Genomic DNA, 9,671 nt, shown 5'->3' with positions numbered 1-9,671 from the left:
CGCCCCCAATGTTTCTCACAAGCTGCAAAGCATTTTTACATGCAAAGCAGCAGTTTAAATAGGTTTTTGGTATTTTTATGAAGCTTTTGGTAACTTTTATAAACTTTTAAAACGTTTACATTATTTTGAAGAATCTGAAGTAGTTTTAAACAGAATTAAAGCAATTTAAAGACTTTTAAAAGCTCTAAAAGAATTTTTTTTATTCCAATTTATTTATTTAGCAATGTCGTCGTCATACGTGTCTTCACACTGTTCCCTTTGGGGAACTGTATGAAGTGGTGGAAGGATTTATGGCCGTGATTAACGCTCATTCCGTGACCGTAACCATCTTTGCACCAGCCATTAGGGCGGTTAGTCCTATGGCGGGAGGGTTTTACGGGCTCCCACAAGCTATACAAGGAGGGGGGCCACCCCACACCCACGGACGCAAATATCCCACTGGATGTCAACCCAGAATTTAGAGCCGGAGCTCCGACTCCACTTGCCGGGACTGTCTGGAGCGGGGTTCGAACCCGACCCTGATCTGGCCCAGCGGCGGGGATCCTACCGCTACGCCAAAGGCCCAATCGATTAGCAACGTGAAATGGCTGGAATGAGCACAATTCACGGCATTAAAAGAACTCAATTGAACTGATGATGACCTCAGCAATCTCCTCAAGGAGGTGGAGGCGCAGCGCCTGCTCATCATTGGTAATGAGAAGTCAAAAGCGCCGCAAAAAGGGCAGATGATAGCTTGGTCTTTCAAGTGGCAGCATAGGGCTCCAGTCACGGGGAGGGAAAAGGCGCAGGAAACGTATGGGTGTCACCTTTTGTGCGGAGTGGGCCTTTTGCGTAGCGGTAAGCATCCCCGCCGCTGGGCCAGAAGGAGTAGGGTTTCGAACCCCACTCCAGACAGTCCCGGCAAGTGGAGTCGGATCTCCAACTATAAATTCTGGGTGGACATCCAGCGGGATACTTGCGTCCGCGGGTGTGGGTGGCCCCCCCCCTCAGATGGGTTGTGGGAGCCCGTAAAACCCTCACGCCATAGGACTAACCACCCTAATGGCTGGTATGAAGATGGTTATGGTCACGGAAGGAGTGTTAACGTGGCCAGAAATCCTTCCACCACTTCATATAGTTCCCGAAAGGGAACAGTGTGAGGATACGTACGACGATAACCTCTTGCGCAATGCACCTCCTTGGACCCTCAGTCGCAGATGCGAGGGGGCAAATCGTGCAATTGTTAAATTTTTCATTTTATTGACATGTAAAATGTTGGCCCAGTAATTCCCTTCCAAACGCGCGAGTACGGTCGGGGTACTTACGCGTCTGGCCGGAGGAAATGCCGGTTTTCAGCATGCACAGCGCATGCGGGGGAAACCGGCATTTCCTGTCCTCTGAACAAAGGGGTTCAGAGGCAGAACGCGTGCGACTGTACAGGCAGCGCGTCCGCAGTAAAATTCGCCGGTTTCATTCATGCTTTCAGTGAGGTCAAGTCCTTACAACTTACACATGAAAAAAGCATGGGTACAGTTGCTCCAGAGGCTGCGGAGGAAGATATTTCTTATCGTGGAGCTTCTGAAAGGCAATATTTTTGTTTGGGAAAGGGAGGAAAGTTATTTTAAGAAATGCTGAGGTAAGTTTTAAAGTTTATTTTTGTTTTTTAAAACGGGTTTTCAGTACTGTAGGTAGAAGGATCAATTGTGGCTATGCGAATTGAATTTGCTGTGTTTATTAAATGTGAAAATGACTCCAACATTTTTAAGAAAGAAACTTTTCATCAGTAATATATTCTTTTAAGTAATTATGTATGTATGTCTGTATATATTCCTTTGCGTGTATGCATATATTCCTTTACTTATGTGTATGAATGTATGGATTTAATTATGACTTTCAGAGAAAGTAACTTATTGGAAAATCATAATTAAAAACAAGGAATATATGCAGACATACATACATAATTACTTATTACTGATGAAAAGTTTCTTTCTTAAAAGTGTTGGAAATGTTACATTACTCATTTTAGAACACTCATTCTCACATTCAATTCACACAGCCACAATTGCTCCTTCTACCTACCGTACTGAAAACCCGTTTAAAAAAAAAAATGTAAACTTTAAAACTTACCTCAGCATTTCTTAAAATAACTTTCCTCCCTTTCCCAAACAAAAATATTGCCTTTCAGAAGCTCCACGATATAATATATCTTCCTCCGCAGCCTTGGAGCAACTTTACACATGCTTTTTTCAAGTGTAACTTGTAAGGACTTACCCTCACTGAATCCATGAATGAAATCGACGAAGTTCACTGCGCACGCGCTGCCTGTGCAGTCGCACGCGCTGTGCCTCTGAACCCCTTCGTTCAGAGGACTGGAAATGCCGGTTTTCCCCGCATGCGCTGTGCATGCTGAACACGGGCATTTCCTCCGGCCAGACGCGCGAGTACCCCGACTGTACTCACGCGTTCAGAGAGGAATTACTGGGCCATTATGTTCCATTTGCCATGTTCTTGCCCACTCACTTAGCCTGTCTATATCCCCTTGAAGCCTCCTTGCATCCTCCTCACAACTTGCATTCCTACCCAGCTTTGTATCATCAGCAAACTTGGATATATTACATTTGGTCCCCTCATCCAAATCATTGATGTAGATTGTGAATAGCTGAGGCCCAAGCACTGATCCTTGCGGTACCCCACTAGTTACAGCCTGCCAACCCGAAAATGACCTGTTTATTCCTACTCTCTGGTTTCTGTCCGTTAACCAATCCATGCTAGTATATTACCCCACAATCCCATGAGCCCTAATTTTGTTTAATAACCTCTTGTATTGCACCTTATCGAGTGCCTTCTGCAAATCCAAATACACCACATCCACTGGTTCCCCCTTATCTAGTCATAGTCATAGGGGGAGAAATTGAGTGTAGCCCCGTTTGGGGCACCAGCCTCGCCAGGGCGCTAAAAGTAGCGGCCCGGAAGCATTCGCGGCCGCCCGCCGGAAATTGAGCGCTACTGGAGGCGCCCCGCATCCCTCTTGGGGCGCTGCGACTGAATATCGTTGTGCAACGTGCCACAGCGCCACACGCTGCGGCACGTCGCGCTGCGGTATTGCAGGCCTTCCTCCCCTTCTTAAAGGGGAGGGGGCTTGTGCAGCGCGATCTGGGGCCCAGCTGGGCCCCCGAGGATCGCGAGTGCCGGCAAAAGAGCCCGGCACTGAGGAGAAGTGCCGGGCTCTGGGGGAGCGCAGCCGGCACTCCGCGGGGGGGGGTGTTCAGGAGGCCGGGGACGGGAGCGCAGGCAGGTGCTGGCAGGCGGCCAACAACAAAAATGGCCGCCCCGCACCTCACCTTTAATTTGCGCCTCCCCGGCCGCAGGTAGGCCCCCCTGAACCGGTCGGACATAGCGTCCGGCGGTAAATCAGGGGGCGCTTCCAAATATCGCGGCCGGGGCGCTGCGCACACCAATGACGTCATCGGTAGCGGCGCAGCGCTAACGGTTAGCGCCACCACTAGCGTCCCGCGGAATTTAGCGGGAGGCGTGGACAGTGCCGCACCCGGGCGCCAGTTGGCTTGCGACCCACTTAGCGCCCTCTTAAGGCGCTAATGGATGGCGCAGCCAACTGAATTTCACCCCCATAGAGTCCTAACGGCACAGAAGGAGGTCATTTGGCCCATCGAGTCTGTGCCGGCTCTCTGTAGAGCAATCCAGTCAGTCCCATTCCCCCGCTCTATCCCCGTAGCCCTGCAAGTTTATTTCCCTCAAGTGCCTATCCAGTCTCCCCTTGAAAACATCGAGTGTGAATGAGACTGACTGGATTGCTCTACAGAGAGCTGGCACTGATTCGATGGGCCAAATGGCCTCCTTCTATGCCGTTATGTCTCTATCAGGAACCCGGTGGGGGGGGGGGAGGAGAGAGAAGATCAGGAATTCGGGGGCAGAGAAGGTCAGGAACTCTGGGAGAGAAGGTCAGGAACTCTGGGAGAGAAGGTCAGGAACTCGGGGAGAGCAGGTCAGGAACTCTGGGAGAGAAGGTCAGGAACTCGGGGAGATAAGGTCAGGAACTCGGTGGGGAGAAGGTCAGGAGATCAGAGCAGGGAGAGGACAGGAATCTGGGTTGGGGGGGTGGGGGAGGCATGGAGGAGAAGGTCTTTAGCTTGGCGGAAGGGAGAAGGTCAGAAGCTCGGTGGTAGGAGAGAAGGTCAGGAATTGGGTGGGAGAAGGTCATGGACTCGGGCAATGGGACGGGGGATGATCGGGAACTCATGGGGAAGGAGCATGGAGAGTACATTGGAGATGGGGCAAGACCTGTTCCAGGTCTAACAGGTGGATGGGGGGCGGGGTGGTGGGGGGAGTACGGGGAATGAGAGCGAGAAGGTGATCCAGATGGGAAGATGGATCACGTTCTCCCCCTCTCTGTTAGTCGTGGATCATGTTCTCTCAATGCCCCACCGCCACCCCCTTCACGCCCGCACCACATTCTCACACACCCCCTCCCGGCGCCCCCCCCCCCCACACCTGGATCATGCTCTTGACCATGAACGGCGGTGAGCTGATTTCTCGGAAAGCATGTGCGGCAAGTGACATCATTTGACCGGACGACATCCGCGAGTCAGGACACTGTCGCTATTCACTTCGTACCCAATAAACCTGATGTAAGAAATCGTGGATTGAAAGGAATGGTAGTCTGTCACGGGTTCCCTAGATGAGCAGTTTGCCTAAGTTGATGAGACAGAAAGATTCCAGTCATGTCAGAAAAAGAATTGTACAGGGAGCTGAATTACGAGGTCAGAACACAAAAACAGGCCTTCGAGTGGGCATAGCTAGGCCTGTTAAGGGATGCAGCAAGGAGCTGTAGGATAAACAAGCCGTCTACGAGAGGGCAACAAGACCTTTAGAGCAGAGGCAAGGAGGAAAATGACCTCATGAGGCTGGGAGGGGGCTGTTCTTGGCAGCCTCTCCCTTATAATTGGACAATGGGATGGGTAAAAATGATTGACACCAGGTAATCACCAGACCACCGAAATAAGGTATAAAAACAGGCGACCGAGAGAGGAAAACAGGCAGTTAGGGGGCGAAGGCTTCCCCGAGGTGGCTACGGCCTAACACCTTGGTCAAGTTGAGCCTCTGAGGTGGGTCAATGCTGGCTGACGGCCTAACACCTCCAACAGCTCGAGGGATGACCCAACGCAAGTGACCGCTGCAGCAGACTGCAGGAATCTACCCAATCCGGGACCACCGTACTGCCTCACCATCCGTCCGGTCGTTTCGGTCCGTTCCAGGGCCCTCATCTGTCACGGGTTGTACATCTACTGAATCTATTTCAATCGCACGTAATATCAGGTTATGCTTTAAACTGTAGCTCTCTAATAAAAAGCCTTACAACACCTAAGACCCTTTGGGTAATCTGTGTGTGACCTATGGTCCAAATCTTACACTGCTAGCGATCCATGACCCCTCAAGCACAAAATGCCCCATCTTCTTCTTAGGCAGTCCCTCGGAACCGAGGATGACTTGCTTCCACATTAAAAATGGGTTCTCAGGTGACTGATGAGTCCAATGTGGGACCTACAGTCTCTGTCACAGGTGGGGCAGACGGTGGTTGAAGGGGGCGGGTGGGCGGGGTGCTTGGGTTGACGTACGCTCCTTGCGCTGCCTGCGCTTGGCTTCTGCTTGCTCCCGGCGAAGAGACTCGAGGTGTTCGGCGCCTTCTCGGATGCTTCTCCGCCACTTTGTGCGGTCTTGGGCCAGGGATTCCCAGGTGTCGGTGGGGATGTTACACTTTTTCAAGGAGGCTTTGAGGGTGTCCTTGAAGCGTTTCCTCTGCCCACCTGGGGCTCTCTTGCCGTGCCGGAGCTCCGAGTAGAGCACTTGTTTTGGGAGTCTCGTATCGGGCATGCGGACAATGTGACCCATCCATCGGAGCTGATTGAGCGTGGTCAAAGCTTCGATGCTGGGGATGTTGGCCTGAGCGAGAACACTGACGTTGGTGCGCCTATCCTGCCAATGGATTTGCAGGATCTTGCGGAGGCAGCGTTGGTGGTACCTCTCCAGTGCTTTGAGGTGCCTGCTGTACATGGTCCATGTCTCTGAGGCATACAGCAGGGCGGATATCACTGCTGCTCTGTAGACCATGAGCTTGGTGCTGGGTTTGAGTCAGCGCAGCTCTCCCCCCAGAGTGTTTAGCTTGACGGCGTGATTAGCGGAGCACGCTAACAATCTACGGCTCCGCTAGTGATGTCACTTGCAATGACGACCCCATCGCCTGAAATGCCCCTCACAAAACCAACCTTGCAGCGCAGGCTATGTAAAATAAGGAAAGCAAATGGCATGTTGGCCTTTATTGCCAGGGGGTTGGAGTATAATAGTAAGGAAGTCTCGCTACAATTGTACAGGGCCTTGGTGAGACCACACCTGGAGCACTGTGCACAGTGTTGGTCTCCTTATCTAAGGAAGGATATACTCGCCTTGGAGGCGGTGCACCGAAGGTTCACTAGATTGATTCCTGGGATGAGAGAGCTGTCCTATGATGAGAGATTGTGTAGAAGGGGCCGATACTCTCTGGAGTTTAGAAGAATGAGAGGTGATCTCATTGAAACATACAAGATTCTGAGGGGGATTGACAGGGTAGATGCTGAGAGGCTGTTTCCCCTGGCTGGAGTGTCTAGAACTAGGGGTCACAGTCTCAGGATAAGGTGTCGGCCATTTAGGATTGAGATGAGGGGGAATTTCTTCACTGAGGGTTGTGAATCTCTGTAATTCTCTGCCCCAGAGGGCTGTGAATGCCGAGTCTTTGAGTATATTCAAGGCTGAGATCGATAGACTTTTGGACTCTAGGGGAATCGAGGGATATGGGGATCGGGCGGGAAAGTGGTGTTGAGGTCGACGATCAGCTATGATCTTATTGAATGGCGGAGCAGGCTCGAGGGGCCGTGTGACCGACTCCTGCTCCTATTTCTTATGTTCTTAATAGTCACTGCTGTGGATTTGTCAAATTCAACCTCCGTGAACTGGCTACGGCACCCCCCCCCACCCAACCCCCCACCCTGCATGACCTTGCATCGCCCCTTTATGGGGGTCACATTTTGGAAGAGGACCACAAGTCAACTCTGTTGTGTATGTAATATGTGTGCTACTTTGAACCTATGGACAGGACTGCACTACTTGTTGGGCGTAGTGATACGCAGTACCACTCCTGGCCATAGGGGTATAAATAGTACTGTGGGTACTGATCTCCCCTCAGTTCCCGCCTGTGGGCATGAAGTAAAGACCTACGTATAGTCCCTACCTCCAACCAGTAAAGACCTGTTTTATTGTTACTGATTAAGTCTGAGTATTAATTACTTGAACAACTCACAGATTTAACACTGGCGACGAGTCTGATTCGGACCCTGCGGCAGTCACTCCACGGCAGCTTCGTCCACAGCCAGGACGTTGCAGAGAGGTTTCCACCCTCTCCACCCCACTGGAAGACATCCTGACCTCGGAGCCTCCATCGGCGACCGTCAGCTTCTTCTCCAGCTTGGTGGTGGGTAAGCCGTTGTCTGAGCCGGGCAGCGACGCGACAGGCAGTCGACCGCGTTGGCCGCACGAACGGGGCTGGGGGAGCTGGAGGAATAGGGCGCGAGAGCCGCTTCGAGCGGGAGGCGTTTCAACAGAGCGATCGCATCTCCTGATAAGAGCCGAGAGCCGCTTCGCGATCCAGCGATCGCATCCGCTGATAAGGGCCGCACTCGGGCGATCGCGGCGAAGATAAGGGCCGCACTCGGGGGCTGAAGGGAGGCGGCGTTGGGGGACGGGTGAAGACCGCCAAACGCGGGAAAACCGCCATTTTGTGGGCGGAGGACGACAGCAAGAGCGGGAAGCTGCCATCTTGGATAGCAGTAAAAAATTAAAAAAAATCTGAGAAATTGCAAATCTACAATGCCTAAACACGGGAATATTAGCACCTTTGATAGTGACCTCGAAGATTGGGCCATATATGTTGAAAGAGTAAAACATTATTGTAAGGCCAATAAAATTCGTGACCAAGATAAAGCTCTAACATTATTAAATTTAATGGGTGCGAAGACATACGGGCAATTGAAACACCTGTTATCACCAGATGAACCGGCGGATAAGACGTTCGATCAGATTGTTACTGTCCTGAAAGATCATCTAAACCCCACGCCGCTGATGCTAGCGGAACGATTTAAATTTTATGACAGAAGGCAGCTACAGCATGAAAGCAATGCTGATTATTTGCTGCAATTGCGTAAATTAGCGAAATATTGCCAGTTTGGAACGGGACTGACAGAGGCACTTCGAGACAAATTTGTGTGTGGTTTATTTAAACAGGATACACAAAAGCGACTGCTAGAGGAGAATGAGCTGACGCTTGAGAAGGCGGTCACTATGGCAGCAGCACACGAAGCCGCAGCGAGAGGCACGGCAGTAATGCAGCTACGGTCACCGGAGCTCAGTGCACACAAATTGGGTGTGAGTTCTGGTAAATGTTATCGTTGTGGAAAGACAACGCATGATCAGAACCAGTGTTGGTTTAAAAACCAAGAATGTAGAACTTGTGGTAGGCTTGGACATATAGCTAGAGTATGCAGGTCAGGGAAGAAGACCAGCAACAAGAAGTCACCGCAAGGAAAATACGCAAAGGTACACAAGGTGACCGAACAGGAGTCCGATTCAGACGCTAGCAGTAATGAACTGGCTAGCTTAAGCTGTAATGAACTGGCTAGCTTAAGAGTACTCAATGCTGGTAAGGGTGCAGACCTCCAGACAATTTGGGTCACTCTTCAGATAGAAGGAGTCCAAGTAAAACTGGAATTGGACACTGGATCGGCATTGACGGTCATAAATAAGAAAGATTACGGAAAGTTATTCCAACATATTCCCCTACAGGATACGGGGATTATATTGGAAACATACACGGGGCAAAGAGTGTACCCCATCGGGAAAATAGAGGTTGCAGTGGTCCACAAGGGTGAAGACAGTCAAATAATGGACTTATATGTGATATCTGAAGGAGGTCCTCCACTACTAGGACGGGAGTGGATTAGGAAAATGAATATGGACTGGCATTTCCTACAAACAATAACGAGTGAGAACTCGGTGAAGATAGTCAGCCCAGACTCTGGAACGGATGATGGTAAGCCCAACTCAGGTGCAAAAGACAAAGTTTCAGCACAGAATTCCACTGAGCAACAACAACATAGTTTAACTGTGGATTCTGAGTCTGGCAAGTCTACTGATGTGCCCATTTCTGAGGGACACCGGGCTCGAACTCAACTCCATTTCAAACTACAACAGCAATTAGAACAAATGCTTCGCCGTTTTGAGCAAGAGTTGAATGCAACGAAAGAGTTCTTTGATATAGAGTTGGAGAATCTGGAAAGACAACAGAAGCAGCTGATGGAGAAAATGGAGCAGGAGCACACAAAACGTCTGATGTCAGAGGAGTTAACGGTCAGCCAACTCCTGCATATGCTGAAGGACAGGACTCTGAAATGGGAAAAACTTGAACACGAACTTCAATATTCAAACGAAAGGGGTTTGGAGCTCTCAAAGGTTATTGGAAGAGCTGAGGTGGCAACACAGACTGAGATGACTGCAACAGAGCAGCCCTTGGATGCCAAAAGTACGCTGACTCACGTCAACGTAGAACAACAGACCGCTGAAACAGCTGCTCCGGTAGAGGGATTGAATAG

The sequence above is a fragment of the Somniosus microcephalus genome, unplaced genomic scaffold (genome assembly GCF_052327205.1).
Source record: "Somniosus microcephalus isolate GS21.2 unplaced genomic scaffold, FLI_Smic_1.0 unresolved_chr1, whole genome shotgun sequence".
Classification (NCBI taxonomy): Eukaryota; Metazoa; Chordata; class Chondrichthyes; order Squaliformes; family Somniosidae; genus Somniosus; species Somniosus microcephalus.
The sequence above is the reverse complement of the archived record's forward strand: the minus strand, read 5'-3'. Positions refer to the sequence as shown.